The sequence below is a fragment of the Marmota marmota genome, unplaced genomic scaffold, assembly GCF_001458135.2.
Source record: "Marmota marmota marmota unplaced genomic scaffold, marMar, whole genome shotgun sequence".
NCBI lineage: Eukaryota > Metazoa > Chordata > Mammalia > Rodentia > Sciuridae > Marmota > Marmota marmota.
In genome coordinates, this window is record NW_025999968.1 from 8,614,626 (window position 1) to 8,627,443 (window position 12,818).

Genomic DNA, 12,818 nt, shown 5'->3' on the forward strand with positions numbered 1-12,818 from the left:
TTTTTTCTTTTCTTTTCTGTCAAACCTGAAAAATTCTTGTTTGGGTTCTCCCATGTGATTGCCCTTAAGTGGCAGCTGGAGCAGAATCATCAGAAATTTCTTCATGAACATACTGGGCACATAGCCTGGGAGGCTAGTTAGTTACTTAGGGTTAGTTGGCTTTCCCTCTTTCTCTATGTGACCACTAGTTTGCTCAGGTACGACAACTTACAGTATGGCAGTCTAAGATTAGTGGAACTTTAAAAAAAAAAACAAAACATGTAAATGACTTTCCAGTATTCCAAAAGTCCCAGAGAGAAGATATGATTTTTTTTTTCTTACCTAACATTAGAAGTTCCAGAACATCCTTTTCTGCATTCCACTACTTAAGCAATTTATAAGGCCAGGTGACACTCACTTAAAGGGAATTTGGGAATTTGACTCCACTTTTCAATGGAAAGAATAGCAAAGATTCTGTGACCATTTTTAATTTACCATATACAGTTTGTTCAAGGTGCCATATTTGTTAGGGTTTATTCATATTTTTAAAATCATGAGGAAATTGAGGCTTGTAGCAGTTAAGTGACTGGCTATCAGCATCCTTTAATAAATTAGTATCGGAGCAATGAAAAGAATTGTATATAAAGCACAGTGTTCTTTAGATAGCAACTCCTCCAATTGCTGAGAGTTTTTTTAAGTGAATAATCTATTCTGGATGTAAAAAGCTACCAGAGTGACATTCTAAAGATTCTTGTTTATGTGCATAAGCAGGGTTTGTGCAAATTAAATCTTTCTTGAATTTAATGTTTTATTTATCCCATCACCAAATCTCCTAATGTTTTAGTGTCTGATATTCTGGAGACATGTTACAAAACTACTGATAATTTTCTTAGGGGTTGTTTTATCCCAGCAATTCTACAGAATGGAATTGCTGTTTTCCGCTAGGTTCTGAAAATTAAACTGTAATGTCAAATAGACATCATAAAGTTTTGGCTATTGAACATATTTTACCCATGAAACTCTCTTTAAATCTTAGCAGAAACGGAAATGTTAGCAATTTGGGCTGCATATGCTTATTTTGAACAGCTAGTTTTAGGGGGTAAAAAGAGGTGGAAAGGATATTTTTCTAGATGCTTATTTATATGGACTTCGGTGAATGAAGCTATTTTTTTTTTTGAGCCTGCCCTTAGTTTTTTTATTCTATTTATTTTCTTAACCAGATATATTTTTTCCTTTGAATTTTTTCCTGAGAATATTCTGCCACTTTAGCTCTTCTTGACATTTCTTATTTTGTATTTAGATGGAAACTTTTGCTTTTCTCGGTTGCCAGTGAATGTTTGTGTAGAATTTCCTACTTAGCTTCTGATAATGGTGATGCAAGACAACCTCATTGCTGTTTTGGGAGTTTCCCCTGGAATGTGTAAAGGTATGCCATTTCATCTTGTCTATCTGGCATGCATATATAGCTTATGTGTGCCTGTGCACATAAAATGCCTTTGTGTGCCACCTGTTACAACTTGGTTCCTGAGTGCTTCCTGAAGAACCAAGTGTTGAAGGCTTGGTCCCCAGCCTGTACTGCTATTGGGAAGGATGGAATCTTTAGTAGGTAGGACCTAGCAAAAGCAAGATAAGTCATTATGTGTGAGCTCTTGAAGTGGACACTGGGACTCCAGCCAATTCTTTGCTTCTTGGCTGCCCAGAGGTGAGTAGCTTTCTGTGCTTTGCCCTCCTGCAATAATGTGCAGACTCACACCTAGCCCAAAAGACATGGTCCAAGTGACCTGCCCTGAACTATCTGAAACCATAAGTAAAAATAAACCATTCTGTAAGTTGATTATCATAGGTATTTCTTTATAGAAATGGAATGCTAACATTGTACCTTTCCCAGTTACTGAAATCAATAGAAACAAACTGCCAAACTCTATAGCACAGTTAAAACTACTTAAAGGAACTTTACATTAGTAGAAAATAACTGAATATATCTTATATGGTGTCAATTTTTTATTTACAAAGCAAATTCAAATAGGCCATTTATTGTCACTCCAATATCAGAGGATCAAAGGGTTAAAGCCTTACCTAAGTCTATGAAAATTATCACAAAATGTCAAAAATATATAGAGAGATAATTAAAAGTATTTCTAGGGATTTGGAATAAATAAATTATCTGTGAATTAAATTATGAAGAAAATTATTTAAAGTAATCAAAGTCATATATGTTTGTCTAACTCTAAAAGGTGATCACTAAATCCAGTAAAGATGATTAGAATGTCAACTTTGAAGTACCTTTTCCATAAAAGAGGGATGCTAAGAGAAGATGCTTGTCTGGGGTGCAGAAGATGGACATACTGAAGGATGCTATGGCCAGCTAAATAATATCATTTGGACCATTAGACAGGAAGATCCATAAGTGGAGTTTTTGTACTTTAGTTTAATAAAATATTAGATAAGAATAATTATGTATTCATTCTGTGGTGGGTACAGAACACTGTGTTAAGGCTATCATATAGTATAATTGAAAAAGTGTCTTTTTTTAGAAGAGTAATAATTTCTTTTCATCAATATCTTATGCTGACTTGGGAAGAAGTATCTCTCTTAATACCTGACATTGCAATTTATTAATTGAAGAAAAGGTAATGGGATACAACTGGTAGGAATATTCCCTGTATTTCATATAGTATTTATTGAAAAGCTTAACATATATATGTCAATAATTCTAGGAGTAACACAAGTTCAAATACAATATTTTCATAATTTTACCTAACAGAGAATTAAGGAGCTTACCTATTCCAGTCAGATTGATATTACCCAACCATTCCTAGATGGACATTCCGGAGTTCCTATCAGGCATAGCCAATGTTTACCTCCTCCTTCCTTGTCCCCCTCCTTTCTTGATCCTTCCTTCTCTCCTTGTTGCCCTTCCTCATTTCCACATCTCCTTCCTTTCTTCCATTTTTTATTTACTGCTTCTGTTTTCTCTACCTTTGTCTATATCATTCTGATTTTGAAATAAACTTTTCTTCCTTTCTCATCATAAAAGTAATACAAACTTACAAAAAAAATAGAGAAAAAAGAGAATGCATCAATGATCAAGAAATGATGACTTTTACACACTTGTAGAATGTTTTCCCCCAGGGCTATTCCCTTGTTTTTATGGGGCTCCATATATATTTTTGTATTTATGTATTTAAGAACATTCTTTTCCATACAACTTTATATCAGTTTTACTTCACCTTTAGAACATCTTTTAGTATCAACAACTATTCCTTGTAAACATGTTCATAATAATTTAAGTGCACAGTGTAAATCCTAAAACCCAAGTAATTTCTTTGATAACCTTGAGTACTGGGTCAATTGTCAGAAACATTTTAATATTCTTGATAGATTTTCAAACACTAACTTAGGTACTTTTTGATAAGGAATGTTTCTCATTTATTTGAAAGCAGATTTTATAGTTACTATTTTTTTCTATTTATATATTATTGCTGTGGATCAAATTCATGATTTAAGTTGCTTCTTTAAGTAGTGTTTGTGTTTTTATTCATATTTTACACCGAGTATGATTGTTTAATCTTAGCACATAATGTATTTTTAATTTATATTTTCATTACTATCATAACAATTGCATATTATAATGATTATACTTCTTTTTGTGCAACATAGACAATAGTGGACTTTGTGAATATAGCTAACACTGATCTGAACCTGATAAGAGATGAATAAAATTTAGTTTTAGATAGGCCAAAGTAATCATTCTAGAATTAATGACAGGCTGAAGACCAAAGGTTGATTTTATTAGACATCTTCACTATAGATTACCACCTCCAGGATAGCTTGAACATTTTCAAACTTTCTGCAGATGATGTCCAGCATAAAATTATTTTTCTAATGCAATACAGAAGGTGATGTGGTACAAAGTTTGTCAGAAAATAGAAAATAATATATTTTCTAGAAGTAAAAAGAAAAAAGTAAAAAGAAATGTATTTTCATTTCTTTTATTTTAAAAGGTAAGTAGCAGGAGTTAGTTTGACATAGCAAGAAAGAATTTCTCCATGAGGTTTTGCGGGTTCCAGTGTTCTGATTTTACTCACCCTGAAATATAAAATCTTAAGGGGCATTTGGCTGTGTCACAGAAGAAAGACAAGGAAAAGAAGAAGGATAGGGTGGTGAGAGGAAAGAGATTTTTACTTAAAAATGAGAAAAGAAGAGGAAACGAGACTTTGGTGGGGTACGGGTAGCACCTTCATGAAAAAAAAAAGGTTCAAGGAATTTAAATACAGCTCTTACTACAGTAGAAAATACACACAGAAATGCAGAGTAACCAAATATTTTGTATGGAATATTCCTGAGACTAAAAGAAGAGAAACTGCTCAGAACAAACTGCAGTGTAAGTGCAGGTGAAGATTTATTTGAGCCTCATAATATTTTTCCTTTTGCTTCTTTCTTTATCATTTGTCCCCTGTTCACATGATTTTTTTATTTTTTGAATTTATATTTTATGAAAAATTTTAGTGCATGGAATTGGTAAGCAAAAGCAAAACAAGTTCACAATTTTGAGCCCTCTTTAGCAAATAATTGGATTTTGAACTTTTATGGGAAGAGGGATGAGGGGAAATCTGAGCAAAACTTAGGTCTCCTTTTAAATTACACTTTCACCTCATTGTAATTTTGAAAATCTACATTTATTTATTTAGTTTTACATTAATTGGTATGCATCCTATAATCACATTATGTTAAACACATAGATTCTTGAAGCTTAACAAGGTCCCTATTTCTATGAAATCTTCTAGACAATACTGGCAATTTATCCACTGAAGTTCTTGAGTTTCATCTAGCAAAAATGTTGTCTCTCCTTTCTAAGGTTTTCATAATGTTTCATGCATTACTAACATTATTTCAAAATTGAATTATTTTAGTTTCAGTATTGTTGAAGCCCCTAAACATTTCAAAATTAAGTGACAGGCTGTCATGCCAGTATTACCCATGAGATGGACAGTTCTGGTTTGTAAAACAACTCCTCATCCACAAATGGATGTTAGAAGAGGATTTTTGTAAAGCACTGTCAGTGTGCTTTGATTTGTCCCTCTCTCCTGGTACTCTATCCATGGATGATAGGGGATCCTTGTCTTTCATATCAAGTGTCACATATGTGGCCTTATATCTGCCTCCTATCTGACAAATCTAAAGAATGTGAAGCTGTGTAACTACTGCGCTGGCATTCTGTGGGGGATTTAGAGGATTGGGAAATCTACAGTCTCTGGGCTTATTGGGATGAGGCTGCTTGAGTGGTGCCCATGTACCAGATGTGGGCACTACATACAGGAAAGCTAAGTTCAATCATGTTCAACAAGACTGGCAGGGCTGGGCAACCCCAACAGTTGGGTATCTGAAGATACTGTGTCAGTCACCAGTGATGGTAAGGAATGAGTGAGCATTGTCAAAGACCAGTGAGGCTGGTGGACCTTTGGAATTAGTGACTAGACAATCAGGTAGGGCCAATTCCAAGGGGGCAGTTATTGGCACAGTTGCACATACAAGATCTGTCCTGGCAGCATCCCACATGTGCTCAGGCTTTACAGCACCAGGGGGTGGTGGGGAAGGGCGTAGAGAACTATTGGCTTAGAGCCAAGGACCAGAGCTGCCAGTTTTGTAGCTCTATAAATGCAGATAGAGAGTTCACTCATGGAGTGAAGCAGCACATATGTGACGCTGAAGTCATACCTGGCCCTCCTCAGAGGTGGCTTAAAATTAGCTCTGTCTTCCTTATAAGAATAGCTCAGGGGTCAGAGTTAAGACAAAGATAACAGGCTTGACTCTGCCTTTGTCCTGCTGAAGACAGGATATCATACTCTAAAGAATATTGGGTCATAATAAAGCCTGCAAATGCTATTTAATCTCCAATTTAATCTATTTGTGGAGATACAATCTTTTGGAATTAAAAACATAAAACTTAAATTTAAATATTCTCTGGTAACATCTCTCGACACACATACCACACCACACTCTGCTTTCACAATTAATTATGTGTTAAATTCTAAAAAAAGAGGATACAAAATTAGGCACACTTCCTGTAGCCAAATACACTTATCCTACGTAATCACAGAAATGAAATGACTCTGATAAATCTTAAAATATGAGTCATACCTGGGAACGCTATGAAGGAAGTGGTGAAAATCTGCACCTCAGTAGGTGCATATAGGAAACTCTTTTTAAATTAGCCCCTTTCAAATAGTAGTAGCAGAAGCACTAAGAAATGCCCTATTTATTCTTGTTCCAACATAGGCTTATGATAAAAAAAATCTACTATTTAAGCTCTTTATATAGACATCCTCATAAAAGTCTCTGTAAAGTGAAAACCATGCTACTTTTCTAGGATGACTTATTTAAAAATAATGCTATCAGTAATCATGCTAATGCCACAAAACATTAACAGCTAGCTTTCACATGTCAGATACCACTCAAATAATCATTCCTGTATGAATTTCTTATGAGGTGGGTATGACTATTATAACATCTCTTGCTTCAGAAAAGGAAACTGGGTTTCAGAGAGCTTAAATAATTTTCTTGGCAAGACAAATTTTAAAATACTCCATAATTTTATATGTACATTTTGTAAGGCAGAAATAACATTTTTCTGTAAAAGGAAAATGAAATCAATAATATAATCCCATATGATATAAGTATGAATAAGGTAAATTACATGAGAAAAAATAATGTTATGGTATCCCCGTCTTGTGATATAGTTACAGTCTCTGATTTTTAGGATTACTGGTAAGAAATCACATAAGAAATCAATCGATAATCAATCATTGGAAAAAAGGGAGAATTCTTGATTTTCTGCTAGTCTACAGTCATTGTCAGCCTACAAACACTGTGGGGATTTCATGATGTTTATGTTGATGGGCAAACACCGGGACTATTTCTTTAGCCTGGGTGGATCCATCCACCCAGGGTGGCCATGCAGTGATTCTCATGCATCCCTGTGAGAGTGAGAGGATGACATGGTCTCCCAGAAGCAGATGCTCACCAAATACTGCTCTCCAGGATTGGCCTCAGCTCTTCCCTTTGCAGTTGTGCTAGCTCAGATCTGACCCCTTCTTGCAGCCTAGGAGAGAGGAGAGAGCATGTGGAAAGGTATGATAGTGACTTAAGATGGGAGGTTCAGACAGATACTTGTGTTTTGATACACTTAGGCAAGGAAATGTGGAAGGCAGTAGAGAGAATTACTATGAGATGACAGTGGTGGCCTAAAGGAAACCATACAAAAGGAAGCATATTCAAAACTTATACTGTACACAAGTCCTACTGGCAAGAAATTGATAACTTTATGTCTTATGACATGTTTGGGGCTTCTCTGAAGATTAGGTCAGTCACAAAACAGATATTTTTGGTTCAATTGAAAAAAACTGACTCATATGTAGTTACAGAGAAAGTTGAGAAATGTTTAACTTTGATGTATTTATTGAGTATATATTATGTGTCAGATTATGTGAGACACTGGGGATATGAAAGAAAGGAAGGCAGGCAGGCAGGCAGGCATGCAGACAGGCAATGTGCCTAAGGTTCAATTTTTACCTTTGATAAATTTTAGTTAGCTCTTAGAGAAAACTCAGAGCAAGGAATATCTATTTATTTGGAGTGAACTGCAGGTGTGAAGGCCCTAAAGTCAGAAAAGTCTTTGTGTCAGTTTGGAGCCTCTGCTACCAGTTGGTGTGATGTAGGACTTTTGCTCACAGCGGATTCTGCAAGGATGTGTGTGTCTCAGCAAGCTGGCAGGAGTAGCTCAGGCTTGTTTGTGTCTGTTCACACATCTCTCTCCTGCCAACTGCAGGACAGCCTCCTTTCATATACAATGCTTTATATACACATTTTCTGCGTTTCCAAGTAGTGACAGACTGTTTTGTGACAGCACAAACACAAAAACCCCCCTCTTTTTCTCCCAGGTGCTGTAAGAAGCTTAAAAGAGAAGAAGGCAAAGGAAAGGTAGTTGGCATCCTCCATCAAAGGTAAGAGAAAAATTATCTTGAAACTAGTCGGGGAAGAGCTCCAACAGCTGGTCAACTATTTTTGTGACTTTGATAAAGAAACTCCCTTAGTACTACTATTGGAGAGGTACCCAAATGTCCTGAGTGTATCATGACTATTTACATTGTGTCCTCTAGCCTCCAGGGAATGGGCTCTGCAGTGGAAATTTGCAACCTAAAAATACATAGCATATACAGACCAGTTTTATTTAGCTCAGCTTGGGAAGACAGACTGTTACTGATCAAGATCACTAGGTAACTAAAGTGGAGGCAATGGAGTTCCAAAGGGCTTTTCTTATTTAGGTAAAACCACGCTATTAATTGTTCTCCAGCTTGTTACCTGGATAATATGTCAGAATTGTGCTTTTTTTTTTTTAACTACTTGGCTTCTTTGACCACTGTTCTAAGTAAACAATATAATAAACTGTAACACCAACAAGAACAAAATTCCCAAAGCTTTAAATAAGGATGCAAAAAAGTGTGGTGAATGGGTCTGCCTTCTAGTCAGGCATGACCAGGAAAAAGCAGACAGCTGTGGATTTGCCCACCGTTCTTTGATGCTTATGCTCCAAGTACCTATTTTGCATCTCTGCCCTTTGTACTGTGTGGTCTCCGAGTCAATCAAAGTCTATTTACTTAAGACATGGAGACAAAATGCAGATGTCTCATGCATGAATATTGTTGGGATGTAGTTCCCACATTTGGCAAAAGTAACAGTCTCTCCTTTAGACTTTTCTTACAGAGAATGGACAAAAATTCCAGAACATGCAAAGAGATTCCCATGATACTTCTTTCCTGTCAAACATTTCTAATTATTTATTTATATTTACTGTTTCATTGTTCTGGCCTGCACATACTCTTCTCACCCCTGTCTGGTTTTTTGCCTTTAATGCTTGCCGAAATTGTTTTTAAATGGTCACAGGTGTCCACCTAATTGCCAAGTACCAACAAACCTCTCTGGCCAATCTATCCTTTTTTCAATGGTGCAGCCTTAAAATGCTTCTTCTTCCCCACTGCAAGCCTCTAACCCCGCTTCCTCTCCACTGTGAGTGTGGAGTTGTCCTGTGTCCCAAGGTAGGATGTGCTCTTGAAAGGTGCGTGAGTTGGGCAAGTGACAAAAGAATTTATACCTCAGATTTTTCATCTGTAAAACGAATGCCATATTAATAATACCTAGTGACATGATTCTTGTGAAAATTAAATAAGTTGAATCATGTCAAGCGCTTATGACAATGCCTGGAAAATTACATTATTTTAGTTCTGTTTGCGTTATTACTCTGTCTAATGGAATCTGCTTCTGGAAAGAAAAGTTCTTAAAACTTGTTGTTTTTCCTTGAACTTTCTCAGGACTTCCTGACTTATACTTTTTTTCTAATTTATAATGATTTGCAAAGGTATCTCTTTAGATAGATACCCTTCCATGGATGTCTAATAAGGAATCAAACAAACTAGCACATGTTATCACAAAGCTCATTCAATTATCCATCCCATTTACTATTCTACAGACACTGTTTGGCCTCAGAGCACTGTAAGCCAGAGACCAACAGTTTGTTGGGTATAATATTCTTATATCTTAGTGTGGTTTCCTCTTGGTACCTTTGGCTATGGCCCACTATATCCCGTTATTGAGTGATGTTGCTGACAGCATTTCTGAGGGCAATCTGAATTTTTTCCAGTGGGTGACCAAGATCTTTTCTCTGCAGGTGTGTGTATGCCCAAAGGCTGTTTATTTTCTTATTTATCTTTGAAGTCCCACAATTTTACTAGGCCCTATATTGGTGCTCATCATTGTACACAGAGCAATTTTTTTTCTAGGGTACAGTGCATGGTTTCTATTAGTTAATTCAACCATTTTATTTCTAGAAAAGTTCCAGATTTATATCTTTAAATATATTTTCCATTCAGAAGACTGGTTTTTCTTTCTCAGAGGTGGTTATGTTCATGTAGTATCTGCTTTGATTGTCTTCCACATCTCACATTTTCTCTGTAAAACTTCACTTTTATGTTGCTGACTTTAAATTCTGTTTCCATCAATGTAAAGGTGGCCTTCATTTCTGTGGTAATTTTCCATTTTTTCTACCTTTTTACTGAGGCCCATTAGCTCATAGGTTATGTTCTCTAGTCTCATCATTATTACATCTCTGCTGTGGAAATAATTTTTTGATTTGTTAAACTATTCAAATTCATGGAAGCCCACTGCTCTGCCATAATATTCATTTGTGGTTTGTTTTTCCTGTCCTTTCTTTCCCTTATATTTTCCTAATGGCTTCCAGTTCATTGAAGGTGATGAGGTTTAGCAGGATGATTGGATTACAGGGTAGTCCTGGTAAGTGTGTGTCACAGGCTCCCAGGGAGCAGGGATTCTCCCCAACTCACACAGAAGTTCCTTTCCACATGTGTTTAGTGGGTTGTTTTTCTTCCTATTTCAGCATCAGGATTTATAGCTACAGGGATTTTGGGGGTTCAGGATCTCTTCCCCATGCAGAAGACTTCCTGGGTTGGGGGCAAGAATTAACATCTGTTTCCACGCCATATATTAGTTGTTTCTGACACGAATTCTTGTCCCCCCCCCATTAATGGGCCATCCCGTATGGACGGTTATGCTCTGACAGCTGAGGGCTATAGCTTCTTTCACTCTGATCAGCTTTTTTAAACCTGTTTTACCTTCACTGCTTGAGAGAGTTTATCACACATTGTAATTTGAGTTATAAATATCTTCAATTTATCTTTAGATGAGAGTTTTATTACTGTTTCTTTTTCCTTTTTTAAAAATCAAAAACAAACATGCTTTTCAAGAAGAGATAGGGTCCAGCCGCTCCTCATGGTACCTGGCAAGTACTGATGGCACCTATTCAGAACTTGTCGTATGAGGGGCTGCATAGGCTCTGGGACCACTGTGGACTATGTAATGGTGCTGAGCTCTCTCCAAGGCAAGAGGCCTGCTGCACGCTAGGTAGCCAAGCATGCTCCAAAGAGCTCTTCCTGGGCAGATTTGAGAAGAACCTAGCAAAGGTGAACTTAATGAAATAAATCCATTTGTGAGACCCATGAAAAGTTCTTCATTGAAGAGGGTATGCATGGTTTTTCTTTGTCATCACCAATTCCTATTGCCGCTGGGGCCTTTCCAGGCTTCTCTGTTCTGGCTAGAGCAGAACACTGGCTTAGATGGGTCCATTGCCTTGACCTGAGGGGAGGGGCTACTGTGCACCCCATTGCTTGCTTCAATTCATGTTTTAATGATTCATTTATCTTAGCGTGTTAAAGTACTTGAGAAATACTGAGAGATTGATGTGCTAAAATTCAAATTTATTTTATGTATAAATATTGTATTTGTGTCTGTTAAAAAAAGAAACTTGTGGGTGGGCTATAGCTCAGTGGTAGAATGGTGCCAATTATGTGTAAGGACCTGGCTTCAATCCCAGGCACTATGAGAAGAAGCAAAACACACATTTGGAGATTCAACAGTATAAATGAACTACTTTTGTCAATAAGTAGGTGGCAAGAAATGGAAGATTTAAGACTTGGTAATCAAATGTCATGGATGTGCCTAATTTGAACCTGATTTGTTTGTGTATAACTATAAAATTTATTTGGAAGAGCTGGAATAATCTATGTATTAATTGGGCATTTCATATTAAAGAATTATTTGTGATTATTTGCAATTGTGTCTGTATTAAAGAGTTCGTTCCATAAAAGCAGAAGAATACGAATAAGAAGAAGAATAAGAAGAAGAAGAGGAGGAGGAGGAGAAGGAGGACGAGTAGTAGTAGTAGTCGTAGTAGTAGTAGTCAGGATGGCTTTTGTAACAATTAAAATTAAACTGTATATTTAGATCTAGGCTGGACTAAGAAATACTCCCTCCAAATGTATAAACATACTCCTCCACCTTTAGTGAGATTAGATTTCCAAACTCAAATTTATGATGTTTTTAATCCAATTAGAAAATACACAAAGGAAAAATGCCTTCACAGCAGAGAAATGTCCCTAGTTTATCTGGACAATAAAAATGGTGGCATGTAACATTTGTGAGTACAAAAAATTAATATTTGACCAAATTTTACACTGTAAATACTTTAGGAAATTAGAGGATCAGATTTGCTAAAGTAGCTCTTTAATCAAATTTCATCACAATGGAAGAAGTCAATTGGTGCCCAAAGGTTAATACAGTGCAATACACCAAGGATTGTATTGAAATGGCAGCAAAACAGATTCACAATTTCCCGCACAGGTAAGAGACAATATTTTAGGCATTTCTAATGTGAAAATTGTAGATGGAACAATAGTTTCCTGCTTTTCTGAAATTTACTTTTTTTTCTGAAATTTACTTTTCTGAAATTTACATTGGAATTTCAGTCTATTATATTATAGGGAATCTTTCTTTGTTTTGATGTTAATTGGTAAATTTCATATACCTGTGATAAATAAAAGTAGAAAAATGGTAAGCTTAAGGTAAATACTATGTTTTTGTTTTTTCTATTTACATGTAGGCTTGGGAGGGTGTGACTGGTTAAATGGTGACCAAGATCACACACTCTGTAGGATCTACAAGACAGAAAAGAAAGAGGGAAGATGAATATTGACATGTGCTTTGTAAAAATGCAGAATAATGAGTGGACAAAATGGATTTCTGTTTTGGAAAGCTATATCTTAGTAAGCTCTTTCTGTGTCTTTACCCCACAGAGTTATATAATCTATGTATTAATTGGGCATTTCATATTAAGGAATTATTTGTGATTATTTTCAACTGTGTCTGTATTAAACAGTTCTTTCCAAACTGTTTTAATCTGAATGTTCCTCAGTATCAAAAGCATGGACAAT